The sequence below is a fragment of the Pinus tabuliformis genome, chromosome J (assembly GCF_031772625.1).
Source record: "Pinus tabuliformis cultivar Carrire ecotype Pingquan chromosome J, CPIR1, whole genome shotgun sequence".
Lineage (NCBI taxonomy): Eukaryota > Viridiplantae > Streptophyta > Pinopsida > Pinales > Pinaceae > Pinus > Pinus tabuliformis.
The window spans coordinates 1,142,868,661-1,142,893,800 of NC_142295.1; the positions used below are offsets into that span (position 1 = coordinate 1,142,868,661).

At 36.8% G+C, this 25,140-nt stretch overlaps 1 pseudogene; it reads left to right on the top strand.

The window, feature by feature from the left end:
- The first annotated feature begins 6,136 nt into the window (after positions 1-6,136).
- Positions 6,137-18,297, top strand: LOC149231129 (wax ester synthase/diacylglycerol acyltransferase 11-like; annotated as a pseudogene).
- Positions 18,298-25,140: the final 6,843 nt, after the last annotated feature.

Consider the following 25,140-nt stretch of genomic DNA (forward strand, 5'->3'; position numbering starts at 1 on the left):
ATATGCACCATAGTCATAATCAACATGGGCATCATAGTTGACTTTGGATGACATGGTCAACATAATCAACATGGGCATCATAGTTGACTAAAGTTTACATGGTCAACATAGTTAACATGGGAATCATAGTTGGCTATAGTTGACATGGTCAACATGAGTATCATGTTCAATTTAATCAACATGGCCATCATAGTCAACCATACTCAACATGGGTATCATGTTCAATTTAATTAGCATGGCCATCATAGTCAACCATAATCAACATGGGTGGCATGTTACCATTCATTATAGGCATCATGGCCACCATGGTCAACCAAAAACATCATAACATTGAGAAACAAAAGTCAACGATAGTAAATGTTTCCTATAGTGAACCATAGTCAACTAACTCAACCATGGTCTTCCCTTAAATCATCATCAAACATGATTAATGATGGTCATATGTGGTCAAGCATCATCAATAGTAGATAATAAGGTCAACTATGGTCAACATGGCCAACTAAACAATGGTCAACATGGTCAACATGGTGAATTATGGTTAATTGTGGTCAACCATGGCCAACATAGTTAAGATGCCCAACATGAGCATCATGCTCAGCCATAGTCAACTATAGGAATCATGCCCATAAACAATATGGGCATAGATATTAATATAGTCATTTAAAAGTTAACAACTTGAATAACTTCTGTATTCAAGCTTCTGTGATCCATAATGAATTAAGCAAAGTCTTTCGGTAGAAATCACATAAGAGAATTTTTTTTTGGCCGACGCATTTCAAACCAACAAGTGTGGTTCATCATCAGGACTAGGACGATGAACCACACTTGTTGGTTTGAAACATGTCGGCCAAAAAAAAAATTTCTCTTATGCGATTACTACCGAAAGACTTTGCTTAACATAAATAACTTGATATAATAAATTTAATATTTAATATTTAATATGATTTTAATATTATTTGAAGTGTTTCAATATTTATTTTTTAATATAACTATATTAATAACTTAGTAATATAAGTTTAATATTACTTTAAATTTATATTGTTCACAATATAATTTTAATATTGTTTGCAATGTTATTAAACAATAAATAATGTCGCAATGTGACAAACAACAAATGTTGTCGCAACATGATGAATGCTATTACAATGTGATGCACAACAAATGACACCATAATGTGATGAACATCATACATCATTGCAATTAGATAAAACACTAATGTACAATGCAACTACCAAAACCATTGACACCCATGTTTAACTAAGTCAATGATGATCTTCCCTTGGTTGAATAAGGTCACAAAAGGTCAACCATGGTTATATGTGGTTGACCATAGTGAGTTGTAGAGAAGAAAGCCGACCATGGTCAACATGGTCAAGGTGGCTAACCATGTTCAACCAAGGTCAAACATTGCCAAAACATGAGGGTTAACATTGTCAAGATGGCTAACCATGGTCATCATGATCTACTATAGGTAAATGCTAACAACCATGGTCTACCAAGTCTAGCCATAGTCAACCATTACCGAATAAGCTCAACCATGGTCAATCATGGTCAAGTACGCTCATCCATGGTTAAACATGGTCACAAGTTCAACCATAGCCAACTTTGCTCAACCATTTTCAAACAAGCTCAACCATGGTCAACCATGTTCATCCATGCTCAACCATAGTTAACCATAGTCAACTATGGTCAACATGGATAACCATGGACTACCATGTTCATGGTCAACCATAACTTGAGCATATTTAACCATAGTCAACCATGTTCCAACATGGTCAAACAAGTTTAACGATGGTCAAACATGTCACCAAGTTTAGCCACGGTAACCTTATTCAATAATATAACATTAATGTGACAGAAATGTATTGTTATATTAATGATTGACCATAATCATGGTCAACCTCATCAACCCTCCTCAACCATTAATCTAACATTAATGTTACATTAATTTTAACATTAATGTAACATTAACCATGGTCAAACATGGTGGACAAACGTTAATGTAACATTAAAGCATTGTTACATTAACAGTTGACTGTAATCAATCTCTTCAACCATCATCAACCATCAACAATCTTTGGCAATCATGGTTAACCATTGTCCCATGATCGACCATTTTTAACCATAATTAAACAATATTGAACATAGTCAACCGTGATCTACTAATCAACCCTAGACACAATGACCATCAACAATCACATTCACAATCATTATTAATTAACCCTATACACAATGCAATCAACTAGCACAATCACAATCACATTATTGGTATCGTTGATATATGTTAATGGAAATCATTTCAAAACTAATGTTACCCATCTACTTACAAAAAAAATAAAAAATAAAGTAAATAAACATATATCAAGAACAACATTATTAAATATGGTTATACTAGTGCTAGGTAATTCTCAAATAGGAAATAGAGTCTATATGGAAAAAGTACCATTCATCAAACAACCTATATTGCTTTATCTATCCCATGAGACTTCGAACTTAATATCATTCGCTCTGCCTTTAACGACCGAAACCCCAAATTTGAAGAACCCATCGTCAATGCATTGTTGCCAAGGAACCCACAGTTCTCTTGTATTATGGTTATTACTCTCTTCCCCTTACTTTTAGAATTGAAATTCACTTTATTTGTATAATGGTCAAATATCTATGTATCTTACATTAAATTCTTTATAGGTATTATGTATAAAGTTTTGTTGCTTTTGTTAAGTAAAAATAAGGTTGGAATGCTTTTTCAATTGAACTTATTTTATTGACATGATATATGACTACTTGTGTTTGTAGTATTTCATTGAAAGCTACTTAGGTAATGTGTATCTTGATAATGTATCTCTTTCTTGATACTTGCTATTATCTATGTTGATTATGTAACATTTTCTTGATTTGCTAAGGGAAAGAAAAGATAAATTTGTATGTTTTGTTATACTAGTCCTTGTATATTGTATTTTCTATACTTTGCTCTATTGAGATGTTAATGTCACTGCTAATTCCATTGTTTACTAAATATTATAGACAATTCAGATTTAGTTCAATTTAGTCGAGTTTCACTCCAATTATTTACTCAATTTAAGTGTGTGTTTTGAATCATGGATAGGAAAATTAGCGCCATTTTTATTTTTTACCGAAATTCATTTATGGTCATGCTATATTGTTGTTTCTGACATCTTGGAGTTTTGTGTTGTGTAAACTTTTGTCAAAAGGAGGACGACTGGGGAGCAGTGATCAAATTTGAAGGTCTACCCTTAATTTAATTTGGAAGGGTATATATTCATCTAACCCTTCAAAGATGAAAGGTTATAAAAAAAATTCACTTCTACTGAAAAGTATATATTAAATAAACCCTTCAAAAAAATCCATAATAAAATAGTGTCATTCTAAATCTTTAAAATATTAAAAATTTAAAGAGTAGCTTCAATGAAAACACTATAAAATCTCAATATTACTAGTAAATAAACAAACAAAAAAATCTCAAATTCTATTAAAAAAAGGTAAACATATGTTTCATTAGATGATTTTGAAAAGTATTTGGACTTACATAATTGAAAATATAAATATATTTTCCCAATGGAAATGGATTTCTAGTTTTCATTTATTTCCTTACATCATAAGTAGCATTCCAATCTACCTCATTTAGAGCATGATGTGCACTTAGAGATAGAAACATTAACATATTTAGTGTCTGCAATGAAAGTCTTCATCTATCATCATTTTTTATCCTGTTTAATTTTCAGAAGCCTCTTTCACACACTGACGTGTCTTTCACACACGGATGTGGTTGTTGGGATAACAAGAATAGCTTGCCATAATTGCATCAATATGGAAAGTCTTAAAACCATCCATGTTCATCTCCACATAGGTGTCATGCCATACATATGCTTTTCAAGTATGATTTACAAATAGCACAAATAAATTAATTCATTTCACCCCAACATCTAACAGTATCCACAATTATCCACAATAGATTTTTCATATAAACATTTCAACTATATTTTTGTTGGACAGTCTATATCATTCACTTCTTCATAATAATGTTGAAAAGTGCAAAACTTATCCACATTAAATACATGTAAATCTATGAATCTCCTATCTAAAGATTTAATCACCTTTACAATAAAACATTTTCCCAAAAAAAGACAATCATATAGTAGCCCCGATATTTTCATCTTTGGAAAAATTTCAAACCTCAATGGATGTAAATGTACCATACTTGTACTATCTGCAAATTCAAGGGTTCCTCTTTATGCTTTAACTAAAAAAGAAGACATATGCATTGCATCTACACCAAAAATGCTTTCCAAAGATCATTTATGAAGAATGCTAATAGAAACATGTAAAGTAGTGTCAATATATGTAATAGCAACATGATCCTCTTCGAACTTTTGATTCAAATTATTTAATTCAACGAGCATGTCTACAAGTATATGGATGCAAGTATGCATTTGAAATATTGTTGCCAACTCATACATTTGTTTCTCCCGTGATTCCTAATCGTGATAAATAATGCATGAGTTTAACAAGTCTTTCCATGACCTTTCCTCTAGAGAGCAACCTAATTTGATGAATTTGTAAGACCACTAACTTAGTGATTTGAAATGTATACATTAGCTCTCTCAATTTTCCTTGTCCTTTAGTTGATTTTCCAAGTCATGAATAAACTTTGTTTCAAATTTGTTAATATATTGCAACTCTCGAAAATGAGATGAAGCCTCATTGATTGTAATGCTTCCCCATGATCTATGCAATGGATAACTAATAAATGAGTAGCATACGAAGCTTAGGAGATAAACCCTCATGAATACCCCTCGTGGAAGAAGCACCATCTGAACCAAAATCAACAAACTTCATCAAATATAAATCCATTTATGCTAAAAGAGTTCTCACTAGATCATACTTACATTGAGCTATTCCATCCTTTATTTGAAGTAAACATATAAACTTTGTTAAAGATTGAACTCTTCCTCCATTCGTCAAAAATGTAATATAATCAATCAATTGGAGTTTCATAATTTGATCAGTGCTTTCATCAACTAAAATTGAGTAAAATGACCTATGTAAAATCTTCTCTTTTAGTTTTTTCCAATACACCTCTTTAGAAACTTGAAGAAAATCTTTTCTTGGTGGTGCAGTTCATTTATACCTATTCAAAGTCACATATTGAATTATACATTTTAAAGATAAATCATGTATAGCAACAAAATACATGTTTTCAATCATTGATATAATTTTCTCCTTTCCAACATTTACCATTAGTTCTACATGTTTAGTGATTGGAATATTGCTTCAATCGCTTGTTCCCTCCAAAAGTTGAAAAAAAATTAAGCTTTTGATTTTGCATGGCCACTTATACCACTAACATGAAGAGTGGTAGTTCACTCTTTTGAAAATGGAGTCTCACTTTTAAATTTAACACGTCAAGAACATTTTATTCTTTCATTACCATTAAATGTTTTAAAACATAAGCCCATGGAAACCTTGTATTCCATTTGGATTTTAATATTATTTTGTGTTTCTCTGATGGGTTTTCTATTTCAACAAGCTCTACACTATTTGATTCATCATATTCATGTAGATGAGCATCAACTTCATTTTGAATATTACATGGTTGATTAGAATGTTGTGTAAGGCCAAATGATTCAACAATTGATAATTGCATTTTATCCTTCTTAGGACAACCAATAGGAGAATTTTTCAAGATTTACACCTATTAAATAAATAAAAACAATAGAATAAGTAAATACATAAATTAAAAATCCCTTAGCAAGATTGAGATAGACAAAATTCAACTTTAGAAAGATTCCATAGGATTTGACTATAGATTTCTTGATAGGTTATTCATTGATTTGTTGAATTATGTTTTGTAACATTCAAGGAAACCTGTAGCTTTATGATAGAGAACAAACACTTCATGAAAAATCATACTGTGACAAGAAATTTGTATGGATTTAAGAAACGAAGAAAAATAAGCAAGAGTTTGAATGAAAGTGTTATAGTTGTGGAGTCCAATACCCTCGATATAAGATAGATATTATTTTCATAGTTGGTAGATTCATATAATTATGACAATAAAAATGGCACCATTAACAATGTAGAAAACAACTCCACCACCCATTCCTAGAATGGAAGGATGGCAAGCAGTGGTATTCAGGGTATCTAGCCACAATGTTGATTTCTTGGGGTGGATTCTGTGGTGCCCATGAGACATTGTGTGACCATGAAGGCTGCCAATACTTCAAGGAGTGTTGCATTAAAGAATCCATAGAATGAAAAACCAAATTTTAATGAAGATATGAGGAGGATAATGAAAAATACATTATAGTCTAGCGTGGAACCATAACTTTCCTTCTATGGATGATGGGTTGCAATTCAAATGAAAATGGAAAAAGTGGATGCAGGGAAAGAGCAGTCAAGGATAATCACAGAGGAGCAAGAGCACGTGCATAGTTGTTGAATGGTTATTCAATGTGCTCTGCCACCCTGTGCTAGGTGTAATAGTACCATGACTGTTGCAAGTTGCATCATGTTGGCCTAAGTTAGGGGCCTCAGGAAACGTTCCCAAATCATGACATAACTATTAAATTGTATGAGGTCATTTGGACTTTCACTGGTCTCTTTTACGAAACTATCACTAGTCAGAGCAATTTATGCACTAGTACAAACTCAAAATTATAGTAAACTTAAAAAAGTATTGACATGTTATTAAAAATATTACCCTTCTTTTGAAATATAAAAATTTAATCTAACCTTTGTAATTGACTAGTGGTTTTGATCTTTTAAATTTTTTTGGAAGTGTAATTTTTTTTTAACCCTTCTAGGAAGGGCCAGGAGCCCAAAGAAGGGCTAGGAAGGGTTCAATTTTGAACACTGCTGGGGAGTCTTGCGATGGCAAAAAACTACAGTGAACATCGATGACCACATTTTTATCAGAGAATTCCCTCCTGACCAGGAATCATATGATGCCTGCGTGGATGACTATATCTCAAAAATAGCCCTCAAAACTCTTCATAAGTCACGTCCTCTCTGGGAACTACACTTCATGTATTATAAAACTAGCAAGGTTGAAGCTACCGTGCTAATTAAACTCCTTCATTCACTCGGAGATGGAATTTCTTTCATGTCCACGTTGTTTTCTTTGGTCACCAGAGTCGACAATCTCGATCTTTCCCCGACATTTCCTACTGCCAAGCGTAGTTATAATAAACCCATGGCTACCTCAAAGCAGTCCGTTGCAACCAAACATTTTCAGATACTATTGTATCTCATGATTGCAGTATGGTACAGGCTTATTGATGTGACAAGCTCTTTGCTGAGAACGACTGGATGGATGGCCGATAGATAGCTCCCTTTTTGAGGACCTCCAGAAGTCCAATACATGCTCCTTACTCTTTCTTCTATTGCTTTGAACTTGGAAGACATCAAGCAGATAAAGAATTATGTGGGAGGGGTATGTGATCACCATATACTTAAACACTAATTCATATTTCCTGACTGACAATATACTCACAACTTTGTTATATGCTCAATAGACAGTGAATTATGTTGCAACAGGAATAATTTTCTACGACATGCAACGCAACTTCCAGATTCACCTGTCAGCTAAGTCACATGACACGAGGACACGAGACATGGAGGACACGTAAATACGGGTATTCAATACAAAATGCAGCGACCCAAAAACAAGACACGAGGGACACCTTATATATATATATATATATATATATATATATATATATATATATATATATATACCGAAATATAGTTTTTGATCCATATTAAATTGCAAGCTGTAGCTTATCTAATCAAATTAAAATATAATTACTTCAATGTTCATAGTTCATTTTAAAAGAATAAATAGAATCAGAATTTAGAAATTAGAATGTGATATGCTTGGCCTTGATTCTTGAATGTTAAATGTTCATTGTTCATGTACAACTTACAAGCACATAAGAAACTAGTAACTATAAGTTTAGAACTTAGATATTAAAACCGTAAAATGCAGATTTTCTATTAAGTCATCAAAATCAAAATGTATTACTGTTTACATAGATACTGACTCCTGAGAGAATTCCACTGGAAAATACAAAAGAGTAGATACAAAATAAGTAGGAATATCATAGCTCATCACTGTCATGACTCGTCAATGGTACTGGTCATGAATCAAGAGTCACTAGCTACTAGCCAGTGAGCCATGAGTCCATGACTCATCACTCTATCAATAGTCCATGTCCTCTATGTCATAGTCACCATCACTGCCACTGCCATATGACTGTACTCCATCCTCTTCCTCCATGCCCAATCCAAGATATTTTGTTGCATTTGTTGGTGTGGTGGATGACCCATCAAGATACTCTCGCTCATCATCAAAAGTCATTGGCTTTAGCACTGGGTCATTAAGATCCATGTTGGCTAATGCCAACTCAACATTGTCATCCAAGTCCATATCATCAGGAAACACATCCCACATCTTTGTCCTTCCCTTCAACCACTCTTGTCTCTGCCTGTAAATCAGACGAAGGTTGGTGTGCACATACACCATTGTCTCCACCCTGGATTGCTCAAGCTTGCTCTTTTTCAACTTATATAGATTCCCATAAGTGCTCCAATTTCTCTCACAACCAGAACATGAAGTAATTTGAGAGAGGACCCTCAAGGCTAATTGTTTTAAAATAGGGCATGCTACCCCATGAGTTTCCCACCAAGCATAGGCACCTTTGACCCCCCTATCTCCAAATACATCATACCCCCCAAATCTCCTGGTGCCAGTGGAGAACTCTACAAAGCCTTCCTCCACCTCAAGAAAAGATGCTCTATCCTAAAATATCATTCTGAATGCTATCTTCCTCCCCTGTGAAATATCTCCATCCATGTGAGGAGGTTATCTGTGTGAGGTCCCACCACAAAGCCACTCTTGATTGTAGTTCTTGGGATTAAAAGAGTGAGCTAAGCAATGCAAAGGTGTGCAATTCTTATCCCACCTAGAGATAAGAATATCCTGTATGGTGGACCATAAGCTCTATGCTGATGTCACATATCCAGGGAATTCATTCTCCATAACAATACTTTTCACAGACTTAATCATGGAATCCCAACCCTCATAAACCTCTCCAAAGATGGGTTGGTCCATGTCTGCAAACCACAAGAAAGAAATGATAGGGTTTGTGATATTTATGGTAAGATCCACCCTCTCCCACCATGTTATGCTCTTAACCTGCAAAAAGATACCCAAGTACATAATATGCGAAGAAAAGATACCCAGAACACAGAATAGCAATGATTTTATTATTCAGAGAGTAATGTTCACTTGCCTCTTCGAGGGGGCAACCTCCAATAGAGCAGAGCTCGACTACAAAATAAGACACGATGCTCCTCACAAGGAGTCTCTATCCTTTATATATGACTCAGACGTGCAATACCACGGGCCAATACCGTGGGTTTTATTAATACCATCTATCTAATACTACGACCCATTTGCAACTAATTGTGGTTCCGTCATTAATTGCGGATTAACCACTTACAATTATTAATATGGGCTTTATTGACTCTTGACTATGACGTGATCCCATTACATAAATAAGGGGGTTAGGGTGGGACCCTAACATGCCCTGCCCCTTAAGACGAGCCTTGTCCTCAAGGCTGAAGCTGCGGAAACTGCTGAAGAATAGTGGCTGGTTCCCAAGTTGCATCTTCCGGAGAGGTGTCTTTCCATTTGACAAGGACTTCCTTAATCATGTGGCCGCGTAGTTGCTTGTCTCGTGTGTCTAGGACCTGTTCGAGTTGAAGCCAGATGGACCCTTCTTCGTCCAATTCAGGTAGACTGGTCTGAATTCTACAATTGTTCCCAATCACTTTCTTGAGGCATGAGACATGGAAAACTGGATAGATTTTTGCAGTAGGTGGCAAGGCCAACTTGTAGGCCACTTCTCCAATGCGTTGAAGTACTTGATATGGTCCGTAGAATTTGGGAGAGAGTTTCTGACACCCCTTGTCCTTGAGTGATGTTTGCTTATATGGTTGTAGCCATAAAAAGACCTGATCCCCTTCTTGAAATTGGCGCTCTGAGTGATGTTGGTCTACCTGTTGCTTCAGGCGTTCTGAGCTTGATGAAGATTCTCTCGAAGATGGGCGAGCATGGTTGCGCGGTGTTGTAGGAGTTGATCCACTGCTTGTACTTTTGAACATCCCTTTAGATACGAAGTAGGTGAAGGTGGGAGTTAACCATATACTGCTTCATAGGGAGTCATTTTGGTGGTGGCATGATTGTTGGTGTTATACCACCATTCAGCCAGAGGTAACCATTGTACCCAAAGGTGTTGCTTTTCTGAAGTGAAACACCTAAGGTAGGTTTCTAGACATTTGTTGACTGCTTCGGTTTGACCATCTGTTTGCGGATGATAGGAAGTACTGAGTTTGAGTTGAGTGCCTTGTATTCTGAAGAGTTCTTGCCAAAAATTACTGGTGAAGATCGGGTCGCGGTCGGACACAATAGAAGTGGGCATGCCATGCAATTTGAAGATCTGATCCATGAAAGATTGAGCAACCAAAGTTGGTGTAAACGGGTGGTGTAGAGGGCAAAAATGAGCATACTTCGACAGTCAGTCCACAACCACCATGATGACTGACTTGTTCCCTGAATTTGGAAGACTTGTAATGAAATCAATAGAAACCTCTGTCCAAATTGATGCTGGAATGGGAAATGGTTGTAATGTGCCTGGTGTGTTGACGGTTTCCCCTTTGTGGCGTTGACAAACATCACATTCTGCTACGAAAGTAAGGATGTCCTTTTTCATGCCTGTCCAAAAAAATGGTCTTCTGGTGCGAGCATACGTCTTCTGAAAGCCCGAATGTCCTGCAATGGGAGATGAGTGCAATTCTGCCAAAATGCGACTTTTGAGGGTGGATGTTGGTGATATTACGACTCTGTCCTTGTAGCGAAGAATATCATCTTACCACGAGTAGCCCTTGGTGGAATTTGGATCTACCTGCAATTGAGAAATGAGTTGGGAGAGCCCGGGGTGTGAAAACCATTCCCTGCGAGCCTCTTCAATCCATTCTAGAATGGGGAGGGAAATTGCTAGCAGAGTACTTTCCTCCTCAAATTGGCGAGATAATGCATGTGCTACACTATTGTCTTTCCCTTTCTTGTAAATGATCTCATAATCATATCCCAGCATTTTGGCTAGCCATTTATTTTGTTGTGGGGAGGATAGGCGTTGCTCCAAAAAATATTTAAGACTGTGATGATCTGTACGGATTTGGAAACGTCGCCCCAATAAGTAAGGTCGCCAGGTCTCGACTGCATGTAAGATGGCCATCATTTCCTTCTCGTAGGTAGATTGGCCCAGATTCCTCCCACTGAGTTGTTGGCTTGTGAAGGCCAACAGTCGCCCTTCCTGCATTAAGACCGCCCCAATACCTGTACCCGAAGCATCACATTCAATGACAAAAGATTTGGTGAAGTCAGGGAGTGCTAAGACTGGAGTGGAACACATGGCATTTTTTAGAGCTGTAAAGGCCTGTTGTGCTTCCTCATTCCAAAAGAATGAATTTTTCTTTAGGAGTTGGGTGAGGGGCTTCGCTATGCGACCATAGTTGCGGACAAATTTACGATAATAGCCTGTGAGACCCAAAAATCCTCTCAAGCTCTTCAAGGTCTTAGGTTGAGGCCATTCCTGCATTGCCTGGATCTTTTTGGGGTCCACCTTGACACCTTAACGCCCCACAATGTGGCCCAAATACTCTACTTCTGCCATGCCAAACGAACACTTGGACATCTTGACAAATAATTTATGCTTGCGGAGCAGTTGCAAGAGTAGATCTACATGCTGAAGATGTGCGGCCCAAGTGCAACTATAGATGAGGATGTCATTGAAGAAGACAAGGACAAATTTCCTGAGATATGGTTTGAGAGTGTGGTTCATAAGGCTTTGAAAAGTAGAGGGGGCATTACAAAGACCAAATGGCATGACCAGGAATTCGTAATGGACTTCATGAGTTCTGAAAGCAGTCTTGGGGATGTCAACTTCCTTCATGCGAATTTGGTGGTAGCCTGAGCGAAGATCCAGCTTAGTGAAGAATTGAGCCCCATTGAGTTCATCCAGCAAATCATCAACCACCGGGATGGGAAATTTATCTTTGACTGTCAACTTATTGAGGGCCCTGAAGTCGGGACACATCCGCCACTCCCCATCTTTCTTGAGCACCATGACCACTAGGGATGAATAAGGGCTAATGCTGGGACGAATGACACCTGCTTCCAAAAGTTCCTTGATGATTTTTTCTATTTCATTCTTTTGGGTGAACGGGTATCTGTATGGAAGCACATTTGGGGGTTGGGCCCCTGGAACCAAGGTGATGCTATGATCATGTTCCCCTTGCGAGGGTGGAAGCTCATGAGGCTTGTCAAAGACCGGCAGATGGTTATTTAAAATCTGTTGCATCTCAGGATGAATTGGCAGAGGCTTTGTTTCGACTGCCTGGATGGCATTAAATTGAGCTACAACTCCATGATTGCCCTTTTTTAACAATTTTTCCATCCTATGCGAGCTGATGATAGAGGGTGCTCTGCCTGGAGTCCACGGAGGGTATGTGTGTAGTTTTTCTGCTTAAAACTCATATATAATTCCTGGAAATCCATTGTGATTGGCCCAAGAGTGCGGAGCCATTCAGCGCCGAGGACAATGTCGCAACCCCCCATGTGTATGGCAAACATGTGGGTTTTCAACTGATAATCCCCCATTTGAAGTTTGACATTTTCACAACGGCCTTCACATTTCATTGTGCCTCCATCCACAATTTGAACTTGGAAGTTAGAAACTGCGCGTACAAAACAATGCACTGCTTCTGTGACTTTTTGATGGATGAAATTATGTGTACTTCCACTATCAATCAAAACTACCACTGGGCGATGTTTAATAAAACCTCTGATTTTGAGAGTTTGAGGGGAAGAAATCCCTGCCAACGCATGCAGCGAAATAAGTGGTTCGTCAGGGACATTGTCCTGTTGGTTGTCTTCTTCTAGCGCCTCATGGTCCTCAAGTGGTGGATCTTCCTCTGTTGAGCTGTAGTCAGTGGCATCTATTTGAAAAAATTTGGGCTCCTTGCATTTATGACCTAGGGAGTATTTTTCATCACAGTAGTAACATAGTCCTTGCTTTCTTCTTTCGGCCATTTCCGCAGGTGACACCTTTTGGACCTTAAGTGTTTGAGTCGTGTTGTGAGCCTGTGGGGGGTGACCTTTAGCGGAGAAATTTGGGCGACTATATTGGGCTGCTAATGCATGTTCCACGTTATGAGCTACCTTGCAAGCCTCCGTCCATGTGGGAGGGTGGTGCAGTAGGACTTGAGCTTTGATGGCTTCTTTAAGACCACTGATAAAACATTCCGTGTAGAACGCATCTGAGAGACCCCAAGTGCGGAAGGCTAAGGCTTCAAAAGCTGTAATATATTCATCCACTGTACCAGTTTGTCGGAGCTTAGTAAGACGACCCAAAAAAGATTCCTCATGTTCAAAGTGGCCTTGAAGAGCTTTTGTAATTTGGGTCCAAGTCCTAAAAGGTCCATTGCAACGTTGATGCCATTCCCACCATTGCCACCTTTCATTGTCCAAGTACATGCTCCCCAACATAAGCTAAGTCGCATCATCTAAGATACGATTCAGTTTGAAATACTGGTCCATTTGTGCTATCCATGCCGACGGGTGAGAACCGTCAAATTTATGCATATCCAACTTGGGAGGTCGCTGAATGGGTGGTTAGTGGGTGTGCCAGACGTGAGGAGAGTGGCTAGACTCACCCTCATTATATCCATTGCCATTATACGCCTCCTCGTGGGCTTGCTCCTTGTCCTTCGGGATCAGTTGCGAGACCTGGCTACTTAGTCCGTTAAGCTGAAGGGTGAGGGTGTGCATGGATTCTTCAAGTTTGTCCAGCCTTTCATTGGCCATCGCTTGAGCTCTAGTTTCTACCATACACCAACCTGATGAAAATTTGGGACCGCCTAAAAATTTTCACTAATAATTGAATGGTACCACCGTGCTCAGCTCGTCGTCCTGATTCTGATGGGCTAGATCATGAGTTTTACTCCTTCCTTATCAATATTGTAGTAGCCAAATCCTCAAAATGTCAATGCGGCCAAAAGTCCTGCGAAAATTATACCCCAGTATAGGAACCCTTCAAAACGACTCTGATCTGGTGGATCTGAGAGATCTGAATGGTGGATCTGATGGCGAAACAGACTGCTTCTGTGGATCTGATGGATCTAATAGATTGGAATGGCTGATCTGTGAACTCGAGAATGCGGGACTGATGTCTGCTGCTGCTGCACCCCTTTGCACAAGCGGGTATGGAAGAGATGTTGTGTGATCCCCTGATAGAAAAAGGGAACTATGGTCTTAAGGAGTGTCAGGTGCTACAGATCGCAATATACATAAGGGTCTGGCAGTAGTAGTCGGCCCAATGTTTCAGGGCTCTAACTAAGGAGGATCGACCGTACCCTTAGCCGTACAACCCGACTACCCTATCATACGGGCGAGTAATCTCCTCGAGTGCTGTTCTCGGTGTACTGTAGCCGCAAGACGGCCGACGGTTTATCTATGGCAAGGTTTCAAGGGAGCCTAAGGGGCTTCCAATATACCCAGAGGGTACGTGGAAGACAATCCGTGCGCGGTTCTGTCTAATGCGCTACTACTCGAAGGGGTACCCACAGGGGTTACAAGGGAGTCCAATAGACGTGACCACCTCTTGTATTTCCTGCGTGCATGCCTCCCCAAATCCGCAGGTTTATGCGCTCAATGATAGATCCTATGGTTTAAAGACGCCGGAACACGTCTCTAGCCAAAAAAACAAAATTGCTAAGAAATGGAGATCCCACCGGCCCTGGAAAGTGCTCTGATACCACTTGTTATGATCTTAACCTGCAAAAAGATACCCAAGTACAGAATATGCGAAGAAAAGATACCCAAAACACAGAATAGCAATGATTTTATTATTCAGAGAGTAATGTTCACTTGCCTCTTCGAGGGGGCAACCTCCAATAGAGCAGAGCTCGACTACAAAATAAGACACGATGCTCCTCGCAGGGAGTCTCTATCCTTTATATATGACTCATACATGCAATACCACGGGCCAATACCATGGGTTTTATTAATACCATCTATCTAATACTACGGCCCATTTGCAACTAACTATGGTTCCGTCATTAATTGCGGATTAACCAATTACAATTATTAATATGGGCTTTATTGACTCTTGACTATGACGTGATCCCATTACATAAATAAGGGGGTTAGGGTGAGACCCTAACACACCAACCATCATCTAACAGTGTGTCCTTTACCTTTTTTGAAGCAGTTTGAGCCGTCTTTCTCCAAAAAGACCAAAGATCTGAAATAATCATGGCCCCAAGAGCGGCCTTCACCTCCTTCAACCTCTTAAGCATGATGAATGAGGAAGCAAAATAAGTAACTACAATCTTCAACAATGATACATGTGTGTACTCTTTATATATTGTGAGGGCATTGGTATGGTTTTGTACAAAATTTCAGATATGGCATGCATCCTCAATAATATTTCCAATCCATGTCACATTTGAAGCAATAGATTTGTGCTCTAAATTCAAAGAGTGAACAATGCATGGTGTCCAAAATATTTGTGGACATTTAGTTTCCACATTCAAGCTAGCAACTGATTTGCACACAACTTCCAATGCCTACATCTTCAATAACTTTGATAAACAACTCAACCATATATTGTGCATCCTTGTATTGTCAAAGAGCATCAACTGCTTTCAAGAAAACCGGTCCATTTTGAGAATATTCTATGAAATTGATGAGAGGATGACATGTTGTATTTGTCCATCCATCAGAAATGACATTGACACCAGATGAGATCCATGATGATTTAATAGGTTGTAGAATTTTATCCACCTCCTTCCTTGCCTTAACCAACAATGTGGTTCTAAGCTTTTCTGAACTTGGAGGCACATACCCAATTGGAGCCATATCAACTGGAGCTCGACACATCTCAATAAACAAAGGAAACCGTGCAACATTAAAAGAAATGAAGTTGAGATAGAAAAAGAATTTCATTGTAAGATCAACCTCATCGCGCTTCTCATGCTGAAAAATATTTTCCATTGGACCACCACAAGTTTGGGTTGCCCTCTTTTTTGTTGGTTGAATTTCAGCCCTCTCCCAAATCTACTACTATTCCTCAAGAATGGAAGATGATCTTCATTTTTACTAATTTTCCTGCTTGCTGCCACCACATTCCCAAAGCTAGCTGCATCCTCCCTTTCCAAATCCATTCTTTCTTTAGCACTGATCTTTTTTCATGCTTCAATTCCACAAGGAAGGCCCAACAAATAGCCCTTAACTCGAAAGTGAGTGCTCTTAAATTCACCCTTGTAGAAATTTCAAGACCCAAGCACATTCCCTCCCGCACCAACCTTTGGCCGTTGTTTCTTCGTTACATACTTCCATAGAGGGTATTTTCTTAGTTGTGCTTGTTGTCTTGCTACAACAACATCATATGTTAATGTCCGCTGAGAAGCACCTAAAGCTTCACTTGAAGCACTTGGGGCACTATGACCAATAGAAGGTGAAATAGAAAAACTTGGAGGGGGACCACGAAAAGCACCACCCTTGTCTTTCCTTTGACCTCTACCTGCTGCCTTGGATGCTTGAGCCATTAATCTTCTTGCTGTTATAAAGTCCACACTCCTTCACCTAAAAAGAAAAAAAAACGATTAAAGTTAAATAATTAGCTATAAATATCATTCTGGAATATGGGTTTTATGTATAATTTTATAAATATATCAGACTTCTTTTCTCTAGTTTTTTATATCTTTTCTCCTTACATCAGTTGAGAAGACGGTTCATCAAAACAACAAACAAATTTGCAGGGGTTTTGAGCTCAGAAATTTTTGAGCATCATGGATACTCCCTCATGTTAGGGAGTGAGGCACAGAAGACAGTTCTTGTCATACATGTGCTTGATTGGATACTTGAACATATTTGTGTTGCGTCAGATAATCCTCTGGAAAAAGTGCTTGGTGGAGAAAATGGGTCCTCCACTGTTGGTGATTTGGATATTACAAGGATGATTCATGTAGTAGCAATTCGAGGAGTCAATCTGGTAGTCAATCTGGTATATTCACTAATGGTTACAATCGGCAACAGAAAGATGCTGACTTAAAACTTGAGACTTATTTCAATCCTTTTTTACCACCACAGTCACTAACAGAGTTACCAATAAATTTAACATTCACAATACCAGAATGTAGCTCTAGGCATATACGGAAATATGTTGAGGGTGAATTATATTAGATTCCAGACATGATCTTTAGTGAAATCTGAAAAACAGTATTTGACCCACTTTAAAAATGCTTTCTTGTTGTCTAAAATTATATTTACTTCTTGTCTAAAAATCAAATAACTGATTTTTTAAAAGAACAGAACAAGATGCTTATGAAAAGAGATTTAAGCCTCTGAAACCATCTGTTATTAAACAGTTGAATAATTCAAGAGTCACAGCACTATGTTTGTTGAATACGAGAGTTTTGGCCGGTTGTGTACTAAAAAGTCGACCGCAGCTTTTCAAATTAATTTATTCATTTTGTTTGGACGAGATTGATGATGAGATCTGATAACAACGTAAATTTGTGCAGACCATAGAAGAGATGTTGAAACCAGAAACGCAAGCGCCTTGGGTAAATCACTTTGCTTTGTTGCATGTGCCTGTCCCTATCATGGGAAAAGTGGGGAATCCTCTGGAGTTTGTGAAAAGGGCAAAATGTATCATAGATAGATATAAAATGTCTTTAGCAGTCTTCTGCAATGCAGCCATTCTGAGATGGCTAGCAAGATTAGAAGGACCCCATGTATGTTCTTCCATTTACCAAAAACTCGTTTAATTTATGATAAAATGTTTTCCGGCATTCTCTCAATTCCCACTAATGATTCGTTTGATGCAGGCAATTATGAAATCTGTATACAGCACTGTTGTCCATACATCGATGATTATATCAAATATGATTGGCCCAATGGAGAAGGTTGCAATTGATGGGAATCCATTAAAAAGCTGTTCTTTCTTCGTGATTGGCGCACTTACAGTGAGTAAACACACTGCTCAAACTCCTCTCACTATTTTCTACTTATTTTGAGTGAAATCAAGGCAATAGGTTGCATAAAGTCCTTGAAATCCAACTGTTTAGAAAGTTGTTTATTGATGCATGAAATGACATTTCTTCGTGCAGTCTCTGTATGTGTCTATTTTGAAATTAGAATATTAAATTGGTTTTAATAAAAATAAATTGTAAAATTAAGTTGATAAGTGTGTTTAGTTTATGGTAAAATTTCATAATTTTGAATTTAATTATTATTAGTTATTGGATGGGTGGTAAAAGGTTAATTTTCACAAATATTTTTAATAGTATTCACAAATTAAAGGTTGATACAAACTAATTATATATTTTTTTCTCTTTTAATCATAGTTATCAAATTCTAATTCGATTAACAATTTTCTTTTCCAAAATATTAAAATTTTGAATTGGAATAATGGTTATATTAAAAAAAAAATAAAAAATCATTAAATCTTTCTCTTATACTTATTCTCAACATTCACCTTGCATGTCTATATAAGATGATCCAAAAATAATGAAAGAGAAAATGCATCAAATTTATTAGTATTGCAAAGTGAGAAAAAATGTAAATAAAATCTAATAACATGAATAACAACCCTGAAATATGAAGTTTAACATAAAAAATAAGACATTGGATAATAAAAGTAGGTTTAAAGTGATCTCCACATACCAAAAAAATTATGCCTCAATCACTATTCCTATGGGATCCAAATTTATTTAACAATAAGTGTGTGCAGATTATCCCTTATGCCGATAACATAAAATGAACCTTTCGTTGAATTCCACACCACTAATCATCTCTTTTGCACGACCTTAATAGCTATGGTAATTGCAATCATCCAAAAAAAAATAGAAAAATGAAAAAATGAGTTTTAAAATTTTTATTTTTTAAAATATAAAACTTATCTTTCTCTACAATATTTTAATAAAAAAAACTTATATTTTGTAATAAGTAACTTACTATTAATTAGCTACAATTTTTTAGTATTGAATTTCTATAATCTTTTTAATATAGAAACTATTGTTTTTCATTCCTATCTTTTTAATAAGCAATGCTACTGTTTTTCAGTCTTATTTTTAATAAGAAACTTCTCCAAATTTTTAATATAAAATTTCTAAAAAAATATTTTTTTCATTCTATTTTTTAATAAGAAACTTCTCCAAACTTTTTTATTTTTTAAAATATAAAATTTATCTTTCTCTACAATATTTTAATAAAAAATCTTATAATATTTTAATAAAAAAACTTATATTTTTTAATAAGTAACTTATTATTAATTAGCTACAATTTTTTAATATTAAATTTCTATAATTTTTTTAATATAGAAACTATTTTTTTTCATTCTTATCTTTTTAATAAAAAGCTATTGTTTTTCATTCTTAATTTTTAATAAGAAATTTCTCTAAACTTTTAATATAAAATTTCTAAAAAAACCTATTTCCTTTCATTAGCTTCTCTAAACTTTTAATTTTAAAAAATTAAACAACTATGAACAAAAAAACTTCTCCAATCTTTTAATTTAAAAAAAATTAAATAATTATGAATAAAAAACTATATTTATTAAATTTCTGAACTTTAAAAATAATAAAATAAACCAGTAATAACAATACAGGCCACTGTTATTTAATCAAAAAAATAAAAAAATCTAAATATATATACTATGCGGGTGGTTTAAGGAAGGTTCCTCTTAGGCTTTAGTGGCTTGTCCATTGCAAATAAGAATAAGTCACGTGTCTACCAAGTAACGCTTGGTTCATTTGTCCCCTCCATTCATAAAATTCAGTATTTTTCATTCATTTTAATATAAAACTCATTATCAACTGAAGAAATCATCATCTTTTTTGGCGAATCAATCGTACGGATGAATTTCAAATTTGTTTACCCAATACAGGCGAACTTGGTAACTATGCTTTTAATGCTCTTTTAATTAAATTGATTAGTTAAAAAAAATGTGGTATAAACAAATGTCATATGAAATGAGTTATGGTTTTCTAGGCATGTGATATTGATAAGTGGTAGTATTAGCACATCTGATTGTAGCAACAGGTGTCCAAGTTAAAAATCTCCATGGTAAAAAACTAGTGAATATTCATAGTTAAGAATCTTGTTATATGTATTTTTTTCATGTAAAGTACAAAGAAAATTACAAAAGATGGTTCTTTGTACTAGTGGCCTGCCCATACTAACCTAGTAGCACAAATTTCAAAGCTTAAGATTACATATGTCTCACTTGATAAGTTCAACAGACAAAAGAAACAAATTCCTGAGCCCACACTAAACTTCAAGAGGTTACAAGCAAACATGCTTTGTTCTACAAAGTTATCTAAATAGTGCCAGAACAAAAAGAAACCACCCATTGTCAATTAAGATAGGAAATAGAACTGTTGTGGAACCTGAAAATTGTATGTATAAGGTTGTGAAGGATCGATCGTGGTAAAGAACTGCACCGACGGAGCCTGAGCGATGAAAGCCCACGAACCACGAGTTGCATTTGTTCCTCCACCTGAGCGTATATACCCACGAAGGAGCTACACCAATGGAGCACGAGTAGCGAGAGCCCATGAGTTGCAATTGCCCTTCGAATAGAGAACATAAGGCCATTACCCCTAGCTAGTGTCTTTGACCACCACAGTGAGCTTGCAAATGATGAGAATCCCACAACCAACAAAGGCCAGAAAAGAACCCAATTTGGAGGCAAGAGATTTTGGAGTGTCCATTGAAAAAACAACAAGAGCATCACTGGCAAGCTATGAGCATTAACAACCCACGAGGCCTCAACAATATTGATGAAGCCAAGGTTTGAATTTGAGAAATGTGACAAAAATTTAAGAGAACAAAATGTGGAGCAATGGACTTGTTCTTCTCAATATTACAAATCACTTAAATAAGATTACATTGGAAACATTAGTAATAAATTACTGGAGTTAAACTCGACTAAAATGGACTTAACTAGATTAAGATACATGCTTGTAACACCCTCCGAGGTAAATGTGGATATAAACAAGATAATAGGAACATAAATACAATAAACATATCAGCCATCAAAATGCATATATATATCAGTACATTTTCCCATGAAAATCAAGGGAATGAATTCTTTTCATTAATAATGCAATGAACCAACCGGTGATGGGACTACCACATTCCACCCGACCATAGATTGGTTGAGCCAAGTCTCTCTTCAGCCAATCATCCCCATGCCATATTCCAAGCATGAATGTGGGACTCATAGAACACATCAAAAAACACCAATCAATGTGGATGCCACTGGAGTTCTCCGCCTACACTGTGAGGAATTTGAGTGCCTCCCAGTCTCTCAGGCTTTACCGTGCATCCGCATTCTGATCCAGGGATCACTAGGCCCTACACCGATACATACTCTCCAAGCTTTACCGTGCATTCCATCCTAGAATCACTAGGCCCAACGGAGAGAAAATCCACCTCTTGGCTTTACCGTATATCTCGTCATTCACCGGCAAGGATTCCTAGGCCCATCGAGGCACACAATCTGGCTTTACCACAACCCACAGTCCGATTCAAGGGTTACTAGGGGTTACTAGGTGAGTGGCTTCATGCATCTTCAGTCCGGTTCAGGGACCACTACCACCATGTGCTTGTTAATTTGGAGATCCACCCCACTCAACTTCGAATCCAATCCAGCCATCCCCCACAAAACACATGAGAGAACCCATCTCATCAAAGCTATCAGGAAATGGCAAGGCTAGGCTGAAAATATTGTCACACCTGGCAAAACCCATGTCATAGTAGAAAAAGAAACACATGCAATCCCATGCATGCCAAATCTAGCAAGGAAAACACACATGCAATCCCATGCATGCCAAATCTAGCAAGGAAAATACACATGCAAGTTGATACCTGCAATGAAGCCTGTTGTAGCTGCTTGATCGTGCCTTTCCCTGCTTGATCTTTTCTTCCTCTTTCCTTCTTTGCCTTTCTTGCTCCAATGCCAAAGTACTCCAAGAAAACTCTAAGTGACCAAGAGTATGAGAGAGAGAGAGAGAATAATGAGAGAGCTCCAAAGCTAAACTAACCAAGTCCTGCCCACTAATCCTCATAAGCCTTTTTATTAATGTTGAATTCTACTTTGGGATGATCAATTTGGGAATGTGCTAAGTGATTCTTGATATTTCATCTTCCCTATTGAATCTATCCTCCAAGAAAAGATCCTTGTAAAATGATACCAACTCTTCCTCTATGTCCTCATCTTCAATGAGTCGAGTGTCATCCATCGAAGTTAAAGAGTAGATTCGATTATGATGCCAATTCTTAACCAGGGATTTGTGGAAGAATCAAGTATTCTTTTCGACTTCCTTTGGCCATTGTACTCTTGACTTTTGATACCAAAAGATATCCTCCTATTTTCGTTGGGACTCAAGGGCATGGAATAAATTGCCCTATTCATCCACCAATTTTTTTGTCTATCCCTCCTAAGTAATGGAAGCTTGGAGTGTTTCCATCTACTCTTCCAAATTTCAATTTTTCTGGAAGATATTTCTAAATTCCAATCGGTTACATTGTTTAATTCTCGATTTTAATTCTTCCAATTTAACTTACATGGTCCGTGTTTTACTATTCCCTTGAAATGAGATATCTTGCCACCACTCTTCCAGTTTAGGCAAAAAATCCTGATGCCAAAGCATAGATATGCATGGACTATGAGGAGTTACTATTGTTGAGCAAATTCGTGTGTTGAGTGAGCAAAGTAAATAGAGTGAGCAGAGAATAGAGTTGAGATCAGGCGGAGTGGATGTCATAGTCAGAGAACATTCAGTTCATATTTGAGTGTGGGTTGGAGCCTACATACAGGAAGTTGGAGCTTCCATCTCCAGTGGGTGCTTGATAAGGCTTGGGCGTTGGTGCCTCCTGCAAGTTAGTGCTTGCATAAATACAAGGATCTTCAAGTTGGTGCTTGCAACAAATAATTGAAGTTGGTGCTTCACATGGTGCTTCTAGTAAGATGGACAGATGTCTAGAAAATAAGGGAGCTGGTGCTTCTTGCTAGTGGGTGTTAGCAAACAATCAAAGGGAGTGGGTGCTTCCTATGAGTGGTGGCTAACAAAATAGATTGATGTAATAGAGTAGGTGATATTATTTTACATCAATATCAACAACAAACTTTGGTGGTTTTTTCCTGAAAGGGTTTTTGAATAAAACCTTGTGTCTCATGTGTATGATGCTCATGGTGTGTTCTTTTATGTTGATTTCATCTTGCTGCCATATTATATGTTGTTGCTTATTATGTGGATGGTTTCCAAGTTTGAATAAGAAAATTTAATTGGCATAAAGGGTTAAAAATTAGCCTTAACACTGATTCACCCCCTCTTAGTATTAACATTGTTCCAATGGTGACATGAAACCTTAGAAGGAGGAAGTGGTCAAAGAATCAATGTCTTAATATATGCTTGTTTGAACAATATATTAAATGATAATGGGCAGAGATGGATAATAAATTTTGTAAATAAATATATTTATATCATAAAAACAATTCCAAGATGCACAATTGTTTGTGCATAAAGATATTATGTCATAAAATCAATTCCAAGGTGCAAAAACTTTACATGTGTAATCAATTTAATAATGAACATTTTTTATGAGTGCATGTGAAAAGGGTACTATAATGTGTTGTTGATGTCAAATTTTTTATTTTTCCTATGAAGAGAGAGGTAAATATTGACGATATGTCTCACACACATACACACATTCAACTCATAACATAAGAGTCTCTAAGTCAAGACATTAACTTAGTGGATAACTTTATTAGATATTTGACTAATTATCCGTACCAACTTCAGTCCCTTAGGTAAAAGGCACTAATTTTCACAAACAAAATTGTGTATGTGAGAGTAATTTCTACATACATGTTTAGTGTAAACTTATTTTTGGGCAAAAGAGTATGAAGTTAGGAAATATTACAAAAGAGGGGACTTTTAACTTTATTTTTATGAAAAATAATATATAAACAATTAAAATAGTTATGGGTGGGTAGGTGGTGTTTTTCAACCATTAATAAGTCTATGGTGCCCATGAAGTGTGGAAATGGGGTTTACTCCCCACTATTCAAATGTGATAGGGAAACGTTAAGAATGGAAGCAACTTTGGAAAATGAAACTATAATAGTCAAGATGATAATTGGCATTCATCTCAAACCCTAATCTTAACGATTATACTATTTTTACTTTTCAATTTACTCCAAAAAAACTATCGTATCCATAGGTATTAGATTATGTTTGCATTTAGTTTTGATCTATCATTTAAAGATTGCCATGAAATTATTCCAAAGCACTCCACCCATCCTCATAAACAACTATGCAACTATGATGGCATTGCCCACCAGCAAAAGTTGTCTGGTCGCAATTTCTTAGGTGGCGTAAAGACGTCGGTCATGGCCATGTTTGGCCATGTTGATCTCCAGAGGATCAACGAACAAATGTGGCAAGGTTAAATTTCATAGAACCGGGGCTCTGGTAGGTTACATGTGATGAGGTTAAATTTCATAGAACAGGGTCTCTGGTAGGTTACATGTGGTGAGGTTAAATTTCACAGAGCAAGGACTTTGGAATGTCAAAGTCATTCTCTCAGTTTGCGCAAAGGTCAATGCAAGTTCAAGTGACAAGGTTAAATTTCAAAGAGCAGGGTCTATGACAAATAGATGGTAGCCATGGATGAAGGTTGGAGGCTGAATCTGGTTGAGGTCTTTGGTTGTATGTGCAGAAAAAATCGGGCATTCTAGCAGGCGAAGATTGTAGTGAAATCTAGCGTTTTGATCCATAGAAAACGTATGCTAAATGTATAACATAACAATCTTTTGGGCTTTGTATCGCATGCTATGATAAACCATTCTGGAATCCTTTATTTGTTCCCATATGATGAAATATGGAACTGAGTTGGCGTTTATTTTTGTTTAGGCTTTTGCAAAGGTTATTCCTTTTTATATAAGAGGCCAAGCATTTTGTATTTTTTTTTAATAATTA